This window comes from Salmo salar, chromosome ssa06 (assembly GCF_905237065.1).
Source record: "Salmo salar chromosome ssa06, Ssal_v3.1, whole genome shotgun sequence".
In the NCBI taxonomy this organism is placed as follows: Eukaryota; Metazoa; Chordata; class Actinopteri; order Salmoniformes; family Salmonidae; genus Salmo; species Salmo salar.
In genome coordinates, this window is record NC_059447.1 from 67,108,951 (window position 1) to 67,122,553 (window position 13,603).

Below are 13,603 nucleotides of genomic sequence, written 5' to 3' on the forward strand. Positions count from 1 at the left end.
GGGGGGGAAGGAGAACTTCAATCTCGCTCTGTCGGAAGGGCTCCGAATAGCAGGCAGTGCAGGGGAAATGAAGGTTACGTTTTTAGTTTCCCAAAAATCACAAGTTACCAACAATGATAGAAAAGCTGAAAAGCTGGCAATGAAATGATTAAGTATGAAAAAGAGACTTAAGAGAGTAGCCTGGATCTTTGTGATATGAACTGTGATATGAAAAACATGACTATGCTTGGCTAAAAAAATCAGTTGCGTCCCTCTCTCTACCTGTACACATCTTCCTTTAACATTGCTCCACGGCCACAGGAATTTAGATGGCTGTGTGGGCTCCAATACTGAGCGCTGAAATCCAGGTGAGACATCTAGGCCAGTCTGTAGTCTGACACAAACAGGGGTCTGTACCCCTCAGGAAACAACGGACATATTACAGTGTGGAACGACTGTCCTAAAAAGGAACACTGACGACATGTCCTTAACAATTATTTAATTAATAAACTGTTTATATATACATTTTTTTGTGTGTATCTGCAAACACTGGGATGTTACAGATTTTGGTTTTAAGAACTGACGGTCACACTATGCTTACGACCGACACAATGAGGTTTGTGGAAACTGCAAAGGTTTAGAATAACGGATGCATTTTTCTGCATTCATGTTGAGTTTGTGATTCATTTGGGGTGAACCTGTGCAACTACGAGGTATGCAGCAGGAGGCAAAGTACCTCATCCCTTTATTTAAAGCTAATAGGACAATCATTAATAAAAGGACTCAGTCAAGACAGTTAATAACTTCCGCCTAATAACAGAATGTATCCTGGAAACTACAAGTACATGCCTGAGAGGACTGAGGACTTTGACATTCATATTCTAACAGTGTCTGAGCAGCTTATGACAAGCCTGAAACTTTGGCCCATTTCCACAGCTGGGTTTTACATACCTATATGGCGTTCTCGCTCAAGGCTACTGCATTGTATCAAGTTAAATAGGTAAATAAGCTGGTTTGGTGTCATACCGTCATCATGCCTTGACCAATCAATGTGAAGCTGAAATGAAGACAAGCAGCATATTTATTTTTTCTATTTTATACATTAGCCATAATGTATTAAAATACATTGCTCCAGAGAGAGCATTAGGATTAAATAAGAAAATAAACTACAATGTTGCATCACTATGAGATATGAAACCATATTAAATGATTTTTTGTAAAATTTCGTTTTGTTTCAACTTTAAAAGTAGGCTGCGTGACCACTAACGTTTTAACTAAGCTGCGGTCACACTGAATAAGCTTTTCTGTTATGTCGATGTATGGCCATATTAGCCTACCAAATATAATGTTGATCAACTAAAGTTATGTAGGTTACATGATGAGGCTAAACGCGTCTAAAAAAACATTCCGATAGGAATCTACACCAGCGTTCAGCAAAAGACCGGTGCATCCCATTCAGCGAAACATCACTTTTCATTATTTCGTTCCAATACCTTGTAACAGCGGAGAAGGAATCCGCTATCTATATCGTATCCTAAACTCCCACTTTAGTAGCCAAAACAGTTGGAACAAGACACAAATATACATGTATAACCATTAAGATTATGGATTTTAAAACAGTATTTTTTCAGAGGATCGATACACAGCAGACATTTAACGAATTTTTGATACGGTACCTTATCGAAGTGTTCAAGCTCTGGATGCCTGCGTTTCGTTCGTGCTCGTCTAAATTGAATGTATTAACCGAAAACGGATTACGTTTACAGTATCCACCACTAGTTTAACAAAACACTCAGAAAGAGAGCAACACGTCGCGGCGAAAGAAGGTCGTTTCTCACTGAGAAGCGGACTGCCGGAATGACACATACATGCACCCTGTCTCCGTAAACGCAGGCGGTGGTCTGGGTGTGGGACTGCGCACTAGCCCACTGATAGGATGTTCGTGATGATGCTTGTCGACTTTTAACCCAATCAAGGCCTCTGCAGCACACAGCAGCTGGAAGAACGGAGGTCCAGCATCATCATCATCATCATCAGTAGTAGTATTACCATCACTAGCTAGTTATGCCGCGTTCAAAACAACTGGGGGACTGGAGTTGGAACTCCGAGTTTGATTACCGTTATAATCGATTTTTCTCAATCTCAGCACCTTTTTTCCAGTTCCCAGTTATTTCAAATGCACTGAAGTAGGAAGTTGGAGATTTCCCAGTTCTCAGTTCCGAGTTCTCAGTTGTTCTGAACGCGGCATGTGTCTCGCGTTGCCATACCTTTAAAATCACGTCGTTTTTCGACGAGGCTACTAGCTAGTAAACAGCAAAACAAACTAGACTAGAAACAATGTGTTATGAGTCTGATTTATTTCATAATCACGACAGGAAAATGAAAATCTTCTGAGCAGCTTATTTAGGATGTTATTCAGACAATCACTGACTATTATTGAGAGGTTTCTAAGGCCAGGATTCAATCCGATCGCGCTTTGTCGCCTATCTGCATTCAAGATAAACGCTGCATACTGTATGTCGGCTCAATTGGAAATTATACTTTTAAATGTAATGCGCATTATAACGCGGATTTCCAGCCAGAGGGATGTGTAAGAGAGAATAATGACCTAACACCAAGTTTACAAATGAAACTGACCAATAAAATTAAGTCGTGAAATAATCACGGTTTTGGTATCAATACAACTTTTTGTTTTACCTCAAAACACTTCATTATGACTCCACCCACGTCATGGCCTACACCAAATTAAAGATTACAGTCCAGCTGTGTTCTGTCTTTTGGCTGGGTCCTATAATGTAATAACTCCCTAAAATATACTCCCCTTCTGCTCAGACCTCCCTTTAGGTCAGACCTCTCTGCCCTGCCCATTCCCTTGAAATAACTGTGGTTTGATTCAAAACACACTGTGGACTTTCTGATAAAACCATACCCAACCAACAGTTGGGCCGCCGCCACACAATAAAATGTTTACCATATCCTTTGGACTATTTCAAGAACATTTTGTGCCCATGTTGCATGTCTCCATTACACCACCATGCAATATCACAATCTTTCCCACATTGAAAAGATGAAAAATGGAAAGAGCTCGTCTTCCGGACTGTTGGAAAATCTTTGGACACTTTCTGTGCTCAGAGCATTCTGCTCAGCGGGGTGGGTTATTCCTCACATGGAATCATGGAAAGGGAGAGGCTATACCTGGCTTTCATTTCAGCTGTCCGCCAGCATCAGGACACAGTTCATATAGCACACCATAATATGCACTGCAGTAGGGTGCTGGCTCCAAGGAAAGTACCTAGGTTTTCTTTGTTTAGAACAGTTGTGTTTACCATTCTTTACCAGCAGCAAACTTTCAGGTCAACTTTCATTGAGTCCTAACTGCTGTATAGGCCTACATTGTGGTTTGTTATGTACATCTGTAGTTTCAATGAGCTATACTAATGTTAACCTAGCAGAACATCCAACACAAATCTTTCGATAAACACCCTGTTTAAGTGATTACTAGCCAACAAAAACAATATAGCCTAACGTAAGCCTACTTGCAAAGCAAAAATACAGTAGGCCTACACTACATTATGTAGGTTACTGTAGACACAAAGAAAATAATAACAAGCAATTTGAATAAATTACATCACACAGTACCAAGAAAGTCCCACTCAACAACAAAGCCTGTGCGTGTGACCAAACATGATTATTACCTATTCATATACAGTTGAGTGTACATTACAGCAGTGGTTCCCAACCTGTGGGGCGCAGGGGGACCTCAGTCCGGCTTTAAACTTACTCTTCAAAGTTGTAATAGTAGAATGCACAGGGTGTCATTTAGAAATTGGGTAGTGCATCATCAGTTCCTCTTGTCATGTCAGTCATTACATATCTTAGAGAGACATAACTTGTCAGAAATGTCCATGTTGTAATTTTTTAGTCACTCAAATATCACAGGAATACACATTAGACATGGCAAAATGTATAAAATGGTAAGAAAATTTGCTTCAAAACTGCTAAATGTTCTTTGCACCCAATGACAAAATGTGTAGAGTTGCAGAAAATAAGCTTGAAATCTGCTCAATTCTCTCCATCAACGAGGGGTGTAAACAGTTTGTGTCATGAACAGTGCTGTGCGCGGGGGAGCGGGGGATGTTCGCCAATGCTGGAAGGGGGGGCTGAGTGAAAAAGTTTGGGAACCACTGCATTACGGGCTAGTTAGCTCAGTGTGAATAAACGCTTTATGGTTGAAGTGCAGAGCCTATAGCCCCATTAAACCTCATGAGTGGCTAGGATTATCACACTAAAGCCTGGTGTATCAATATCCAGCCATGCCTGTGGTGGTCATCTGCCTGGTCAGCCCTGGCCATCCGAGTCGAGCGAGGATGCCCCCTTTGAAATAACAAGAGGCTGGCTGGCGGCCACTGTGGCCCTGGACTGCAGGGAAACCACATCAAAGGGCACAGTAACGGGATGAAGCTGTAATCAAAGCATACTGGTCCCAGCACTGATCACCCACAGTTCATCAAACTGACGGGGTCAGCCAACAATGAAAGAAAAAAAAGGAGAGAGAGGTTTCTAAACACTTCCAGGAATGGACTTGGAGTAAGACAGTTGTAAGAACGGGTTTTCTGTTTCATGTTCCCTGTTATAATTTGGCGCACCAATGGAAATGTGATAAAGTTTTGCAATAGCCTGCTCTATTGGAGCTTGTACTTCCTAAATGCAAGGGTCAAAGCAATATTGAAAGTACTAGGGTGACAGAAAATACTGTAGGACAACTGAAGGATCCCTTACAAAAGATACACGTTCAGGTTTGCACAGATGCAGAATACATTTAGGCCTACGCTTAAACAAAATGCAGCACAAATGCCCAAGGTAAAGAGCCAAAGCCGCTCCCTCTTGCACATTCCATGGACATAAAACTTCAAACAGCTGAGAGAAAAAACATGCACTGCACAAAAGGTTTCCTGCTATAAATTAAACATGATCCAACTCGTTTTGATTTGGAAGCACATTTACGGTGACCTAATAGGCAATCGTGAAAGCTGAAATCAGGCAGGAACCATCCGTCAGATAATGTTACAACCCCATTGTGCATTGCAGTTACCCCTGCATGTGGTAATGGGGGGGGGTAGTATCGCTCTCATCTTGCAGCATTGCTGACATTGCTATGTGGCTTCTGTGAGTCTACGTTTCGGAAACCAAGGGAAACCAAATACCTCTGACACCTCCAGAGTGAGGACGGACATCTCCCACCCGATTAACACTCCCCAAGTCCGCAGGGATGGCCAGGACTTACTGCCAGAGTTAGACAAGGCCTAAAGAGAACACTCTAGGTTGGGCCTAAATCTGTACGTTTATTAAAGTACACTAAACTTTATACACACAAACTGAGGCTTCACTTCTCCCTATGGCCACAGACAGTTAGAAGAATAGCCTTTGTGCTGAATTATCCTCGTTGTCTAGCTGGAGATTCAAGGGACCAAAGAACAAGTGCAAGGAGTTGCTGGAGTAGCAGGAGAAAGTGAAACCCCAACCAGCTACATGCTGTAGCCATATGACCTGCTTCATGTCCCAGAAGAGAAGATAAACATGAAAAAAGGCTGGAGAAACCTTGAAATTAAAGAGATACCGGGGTGGTGTAGCTGGATGGCCGTAATGCTAATCTACATTCCTCTGAGAGGTGTTGATGGGCAGCTTGGAGGTGTAGATGAGATCACAAGCACCTGTTCTATACTCACTTTGACAGACTGATAGAAGAGTGACATTTTTGTCATTTGCTGATAAATGGTTTGTTCTTTCCTTTCAAGTCCTCTAAGGATGGAATAGGCCTATTATCGTGATGATCAAGAACAAACTTATTTTGGGGCACAATGAATTGCTAGGCCATATCTTTGACAATCCCAGAACACACACCAAAAAAAAAACCTAGATGTGTATGTTTCAGAAGACAAGGGGAAAGGATTCTTAGAACCCAATTAACAGAGGGTTGTTCTTCAGCCTTACTCCAGCCTTGGACTGGGAAGTAACCTCCCAACCCACCAGTACCACCCTCACAAAGCCCTTTGGCACAAAAGCAGGCTCTGCCTTCTAATTACAGTTGTTTTTACAAAGGATTTCACATGGTGTCAGGGCTTTGGACTGGGCCTTTGTCCTCCTTTCACATACAGCGGCAGTGCACCCTCGGCTTTCTCTCTCTCTCCACCTCTATCCCTTTTCTTCCTCTTCTCCTCAAGTGCAGGGATTTTTCTGCCATTGTAATTCTTGGGCGGGCCACCTAAGTGTTGTGTAAAAAAAACTATTATAATAATATTCAGCTAGACAGTCAGGGAGAATTGAAAATTCACAAAACAATCAATTTAGCAGTATCCATTTTGATATTATGTTTGAGCAAAACAGCATTATCCATGGCAGAATATTAAATAAAAAATGAAAAAATCTCAGCTCTCAGCTCCATGGCAGAATATGGACATTAGAGGATTAGAAATCCAAGGCTTAAAAACAAAGGTGTCCATGTATGCCGATGACTCAAGTTTTATATTAAGTCCGCAATGTCTCATTGAAGATCTTGATAACTTTTCCGTACTCTCTGGATTAAAACATAATTATGATAAGTGTACAATATTACGTATTGGATCTTTAAAAAACTTTTACATTACCCTGCAGTTTACCTATAAAACAGGCTGATGGTGAAGTAGACATACTTGGTATTCATATGACAAAATATATAAATAAGCTCTCCATAATGAATTTCAATAGAAAACTTGTAAAAATAGACAAGATCCTGCAACCATGGAGAGGTAAATACCTGTCTATTTATGGAAAAATTGCCCTGATTAACTCCTTAGTCATATCTCAGTTTATTCACTTACTTATGGCGCTGCCTACTCCTGATGATTCGTTTTTCAAATCATATGAGCAAAAAATATTTTTATTTATCTGGGACGCTAAAGCAGACAAAATAAAACGTGCCTATCTATATAATGAATATGAATTGGGTGGGTTGAGATTATTAAATATAAAAGCACTAAACCTCTAAAAGCTTCACTTATTCAAAAGTTGTACTTGAACCCTAAATGGTTCTCAAGTAGATAGTAAGAAAAGCTCATCCATTGTTTAAAAATGGCCTTTTTGCCTTTGTGCAGATTGCCATGTCTCATTTTCGATTCATTGAAAATTATACTTTTTTCAAAGTATCTCTCTTTTTCAAACAAGCATTGCAGAGCTGGCTACAATTTTTCCCTGAAAAGATAGAACAAATATTATGGCTGAACTCAAATGTGCTGGTTGATAAAATACCTGTACTTATGGGAAAGATGTTTGAAAAGGGGATTTTGTTCTTAAATGATATTGTAAATTGGCATAGTAGAGTTATGTCCTTCATGGAGTTATCAGACTTGTACGGGAAGATCTGCTGAATCCAAGAGTACAACCAATTGATTACCGAATTACCCCAAAAATAGAGGAGGCGGGTGGCAGCGGGAGGAGGTAGGGAACTGGTCTGTCTGCCCAATATAAAGGATTAAAACTGATGGAGGAATAAAAATAGCATAAATAGGAAAGTATACCAGTTTAATTTGAGGACCAGGATGTTGACAACTGTGCCATACAGATTGCAAAATAGTTGGGAAGAGATTTTTGATGTACCAATTCCATGGTACAGGGTGTATGAGTTGATATATAAAACAACGCAAGACTTGGTGCTTTTCAGCTAAAATTATTATATAGAATTCTTGCCACCAACAAAATGTTGAATATTTGGGGCATAAAATCATTGAAGCTCTGCAGATTGTGTTGTGAGGATACAGAATCAATAGACAATTTATTTTGGTATTGCCCTCAGGTAGCCTGTTTCTGGTCTCAGGCTCAGGAATGGCTGAAAATGCATAGCATTGATCTAAAATTGACCCCAGAAATAGTACTGTTAGGAGATCTGGAGAGACCGGGTCAGTCAATTACTAATACTCTTAGTAAAAGTATTTATCTTCAACTCGCAATCTGTGGATTCTATTCGATTAGATAGATTGAAATTGTACGTTAAACATCACAGCATAGTTGAAAGATATGTGTTGCGTAGAAACCCGAAGTGGGTGGCCAGCAGAGATAGATGGGATGGGCTGAGGGAAGCTGAGGGTTGGGATGTGGAATTGGAGACAAGTGGGAGTGGAGTTGCTGTGCGGGAGATAGAATGATGGTCAAAGATAAAATTAAAAAAATAAAGTCAAAATAAAACTTAAATAGTACGTTTGAATGACACTGAGGGGCAGTTTTTTTTACCACTAATGCCGGTTTGCCTGAGGCTGATGCCGTGCAGGTGTTTGTACACATGCATATATACACACTCTCATTCAAATAAACATACAAGAACTCACACATACATGTAATAGTGCCAGACATGCACACAAACATATACAGTTGGCATTGCTGTTATGATGATGAGTTGTCCTTGATGTCCTTTGTTTTAAATGTTTTATTATTTAAAAAAATGTTGCATTGTTGTTTGCTGTTTTCTTCTGTCTTTTTATTTTTTTCTCTTTAGTTCATTCTCTTGGTTGTTGGTGCATTGGGAGGGTTTTTGGGGGTGGGGAATGGAATTAATTGTATTTTTAATTTTAATTTTTCTTCTTGTGGGGGGGGGGGGACTGTGGGAGGGGTCTCGAATGATTGAGGGACAGCTATTGGGGAACTGTGGGGGGATCTTGGAGGGTTCGGGTTCACGTTTTTTGGCCTGGTGGGAGATCTGTCAACGTGCCCTTGAACAGGGCATTGACCCTGGATGATTCTGTGTGTCGCTCTTAATGGGAGTCTGTTGGATGACTGGTATGGTGTAGTAGTTTAGCGGCTTCACTGCAAGTATATTGTATGTTTCGGATATTCAATAAAATAAAATACATTAAAAAAATTAAAAAATAAAAAATAATATGTAGATTCGCAGGAAATTAGCTTTAAAACTGCAACATTTTCTCTCAGCTGCATGGCAAAATGTGTAGAATTGCAGGAAATTAGCTTTAAAACTGAAAACAATACATCTCAGCTCCATGGAGAAATTTGTAGTATTGCAGAAAATTGGCTTAAAATGAAAATGCTCATTGCCACGCCCCTGCCACGGCCCATGCCACACCCACCACCTAAGCACCTTTTTGATCCATAAAAACACGTTCAGTGCCAGAAGAGACACGTGGTATAGTTCCTCCTCTGGTCAATGACAGTTTTAATCCCTGTCTAGCCTCTCAGAGAAGGGGGCTCTCACAGCACTAACAAACTGAGGCTGGCACTACAGACACTAGAGGAGAGTGACAGTGGAAGGAAGGAGTTGTTGTTTGATCTTGGGCTTGCTGAGATGCTAACGAAGGGCTGAGACAGACAGGGCAGTCCAGCCGAGCCGACGGGGAAGGAAAAGGAGGAGGCTGGTGTTGGCCTGTGGGGGTAATGGAAAGAGACTCTTTGAGGAGCCCAAATTTAGCGTTTGTTCATCAGGTCGGCTGAGCCTTTGATGAATTGCCCAAACACAGCCAAAGCTTTCCAGAGTCAAACTTCCCCCTAGCCCCTGCTCTACAAACACAGGACAGGGCAGCTCCTCTCCTCTCCGGCCTCTGTTGGGAAGGAAAGGGGGTGGGGGGGATGTCTGTCAAAATCCAGCCTCCGATGGCTACCTTTTGGGACGGGGATGTCAAATTTCTCTGGGACCCTCTGATTCCACGGTTGGTATATCACACAGTGCCGGACAGAGAGGAAAAATCATGACGCTACATTTTCTGTGGCAAAACAGTCTAGGTGTGAGATCACACACCACTGACATAATACTGTCATTCAGAAATACTGGGAGAGCGCAAAATGAATGAAATTATGGATAATAAGGTACACACATTATCCAAAAATAATAATGTAAAAAAAGTTGCTTTAGGAGTGGAGACATGAACAGGAACCTTTCCCAACTTTCATCGTCATGCATTCTTCAACGTCACCACCTGTCTTATTTCAGTGGGGTTTTCAACACAGGCTTTACAAAGGCAATGCTGGACGTGGGTCCAATGTACTGCGACACAAACCTTTTGGTTCCTGTCCCTCTCACCATCGTGAGACGTGTCCAAGAACTCTTGGCAGGCCTGGCATCAGCCCGGTCTCTGTGCCAACATAAATGGAATGACTTCATCCTGTGTCATCTCACTCAGCGGCCCAAGGACAAGCAGACTTTCTGACGGGGTTGGGGTGAATTCGCCTCACTAATGAGACTCTGGTTTGGGAGGGCTAGAGCGTGTGTGTGTGTGTATTAGCCTTACTAATGGGTCTCTCTGTTTTTAGGAGGGTTGGGGCAGAGCTGGCATTTGGACTCTGTCATACTCCCTACGGAGGGGGTAAACCACTGAGACGGGGCTTAGGCCTCTGCAGCTGCTCCTCCAGAACTGAAAAAAAATGGAAAAGCGTCGACATTTTAACACAATAAGATTTTCACATCTCTCTTCCTTTCCCACCTCGTTCCTTTCCCACCTTGTTTTTACACGGTAAGTGCAGGCCCAGTTATTAGATCTGTTCACAGCTAAGTAATACTACTCTATACACCTCAAGACCAGTACAGAACAGTGCATTAACCTTTCCCAGAATGACTGAGTAATGGCATTCAGCTAGCTACTGGCAGCTAACCAGCTATACGTCGTTACGAGGGTTTAGTAAAGAATGGCAACCAATGTAAAAAGCTGGTCTTGGACTGGTGTAATTATGCTTTTATGGGCACGCTAAGACGGCTCTGTGCACTTTATGATTGGTTAAAAGGCCCAAGAGGTTATTTACCATTCTTGCCAAATTAAGCAATTTCAGGGCTCTCAAGTGGCACAGTGGTCTAAGGCATAGCATCTCAGTGCAACAGTCCCTGGTTCGAATCCAGGCTGTATCACATCCAGCCGTGATTGGGAGTCCCATAGGGCGGCGCACAATTGGCCCAGCATCGTCCGGGTTTGGCCGGGGTAGGCTGTCATTGTAAATAAGAATTTGTTCTTAAGTGACTAGTTAAATAAAGGTTAAATAAATGTAAAAAAAATACACAGGTGAATATCTTAAGTGGTTCCAAATAAAAATCACTTCAGCCCTGAAGGCACAACACTTCTCTCTCTTTAAGGCTTATCCCTGCCATATGTCGTGAATGGCTAGGGTCGCAAGTTTGATGGAGCAAACCTTTCAAATTCTTCCCTGTACAATCTTAAGACCAAACAACAAAATGACTGTAGAAAAGTTAGGCCCATCGAGTTCTCCTGGACCAGACTGGATAGATTGCGAGTTCTCAAGAGTGATTTCTGTGGTGAGGGGTGCATTTATCAATGTAAGGCAAAATGTGTGTGTGTGTCAGGTGTGCAGGTGCTGGGTGTCGCGCTGAGTACCAGCAGAGGGAGAGAGACATGAGAACGCAGCACTGACACCAGCGGGCCACATGATAAATGTGCTCTTTGACAAATGTAGACTATAAATACTCACATATGTGTACTCCTGTCTGTCACATTCACATGTGGCCCTGATACTGCGGGTGTGGAGGATGGGGTGTGTGTGTCTTTTCACTGTGATAGAAGAGGTGCGCTGGGAAGGGGGGGCAGTGTGGGGAAAGGGGGGGGGCTAATCTCAAAGTCCCTATCCGTAAAGTAAAAACAAATAATACTAAAAGAATCACTCACAAAGAATGGCTGTGGAACTTTCTGACAGCCGATCCACTTAACACATTTGAAACGTTGCTGCCCCGGGCCCCAAAACCAATAACAAATCGTACATCAAAAGGACACTGATACTGTACCAGGAGCCGAGGAGAAAGAGACTTGAGAGCTACAGGTGTCTCCTCACAACTCCCTGTGTTTGTATAGAATGCCCCGGCCCATCCATCCACCCACTTCAGGACATCAGGGTACGGAGCAGACATGGACATATGAGGGTATGTTTGTGTATGTAAGAGAGTATGTATATGCATACTTATAGGGGTGAAGGTCTGTTTGTCATTTTCATTTTACATGAGAAAACAAGCTGTTATTATTATTATTAAAAAAGGGTGGATACAGCTTTTTGGCGTCTCCACCAGCATTATATAATATCTTCAAAATTAAAACTGGAAAGCCGTCCAGTTCCTAGTCAGACCTGACTTTATTAGCTGTTATGTGCATAAATATTTATAAACAGTGAAATATGACAGTAAAATGGATGGAGCAGGAAAAACTCCTCGCCCAGAGAAAATTATGGGGACCTGCCTGCTACAGAACCTGGATTAAACTCCTGCCCATTAAAAGAAGTGGGAAAATGATAGTGACAGGCTTATTGAATTACATCATGCTTTGGGTCAACATGCCTCCCCAAACGGCATTGGAGAAGCTTTTTTCCTTTCATAAACCTCCCCCACGGGTTCGTGTCGCATGCACACACACACACACACACACACACACACACACACACACACACACACACACACACACACACACACACACACACACACACACACACACACACACACACACACACACCAAGGCTACACATCCATAATCAAGCAGGGAGAGTGTTAAGGAACAAGTGAATGAGAGTGGCTCATAAACCACTGGCTGGCACAGCCGTGGACATGCACCCACTTAGCTCCATACTCAGCCCATTAGTCTGCTAGAGCAGCATGACCAACAACACAGCTTTAACTGAACTAATTACAACACACCAATTAAAAACCCTACAAAGAGACAGATTGCCAGCCTGTTATTTTCCATAATCATCCTGTCTGTTTGTTTGTTTCATTCATTTCCCTTTGTGTTGATTCCTACTCATTGTTATGAATTCTAACAAAGACATTGTTTGTTTGGAGAGGAGTGTTGGAGGATTCTAGCCAGTGATGACTGGTCTTTGCCCTCTGTTCCATGATGCAATCCATCATTAACAACCTAACATTAAAGTTCAGTGCTGCAATTATATACACTGAGTGTACAAACATTAAGAACACCTGCTCTTTCCACGACATAGACTGACCAGGTGAATCCAGGTGAAAGCTATGATCCCTTATTGATGTCCACTGTTAAATCCACTTCAATCAGTGTAGTCGGAATGGAGGAGACAGGTTAAAGAAGGATTTTTAAGCCTTGAGAAATGGATTATATTTGAGTGCCATTCAGAGGGTGAATGGGCAAGACAAAAGATTTAAGTGCCTTTGAACGGGGTTATGGTAATAGGTGCCAGGCGCACTGGTTTGTGTCAAGAACTACAATGCTGCTGGGTTTTTCATGCTCAACAGATTCCCTGTGTGTATCAATAATGGTCCACCACCCAAAGGACATCCAGCCAACTTAACACAACTGTGGGAAGCTTTGCAGTCAACATGGGCCAGCATCCCTGTGGGGGTGTGTGGGGGGGTGTTCTTAATGGTTGCTAGAGTTTCTTTTTACTGCCATCTACACCATGGCAAAATGTCCCTTCTACTTTCCCCCACTCTGTGTCAGGTAGAAGTGAGCTGTCCCAGTGTTGAGAGGCTCAGTGACCCTGGACTGGGCTTTCTCTACCTCTCTCTGCTGTGGCAGCCAGCGAGCGCTAAGCCGTAACCGTGCCAGCCAGAATGATTCTCGGAGTGGAAACGGTTGGAGTGAGGGGTCAGGCCCATTCACCCCGGCACAATGCGTTTTGTTGAAGAACTTCA

General features: G+C 42.3%; 1 protein-coding gene across 4 annotated transcripts in view; it reads right to left on the reverse strand.

The window, feature by feature from the left end:
• The window catches only part of LOC106607884 (protein dispatched homolog 1), a 75,508-nt gene that overhangs the window by 29,837 nt on the left and 32,068 nt on the right, over window positions 1–13,603 (reverse strand). The window contains exon 1 of one of the 4 annotated variants that reach the window (XM_014205348.2): window positions 1,656–1,940. The exons of the other annotated variants lie outside the window; for them this stretch is intronic. The gene's annotated coding sequence lies outside the window, so the exon portion shown is untranslated. Of the gene's footprint in view, window positions 1–1,655; window positions 1,941–13,603 lie in introns of those variants that run through there. 4 annotated transcript variants of the gene reach the window in all.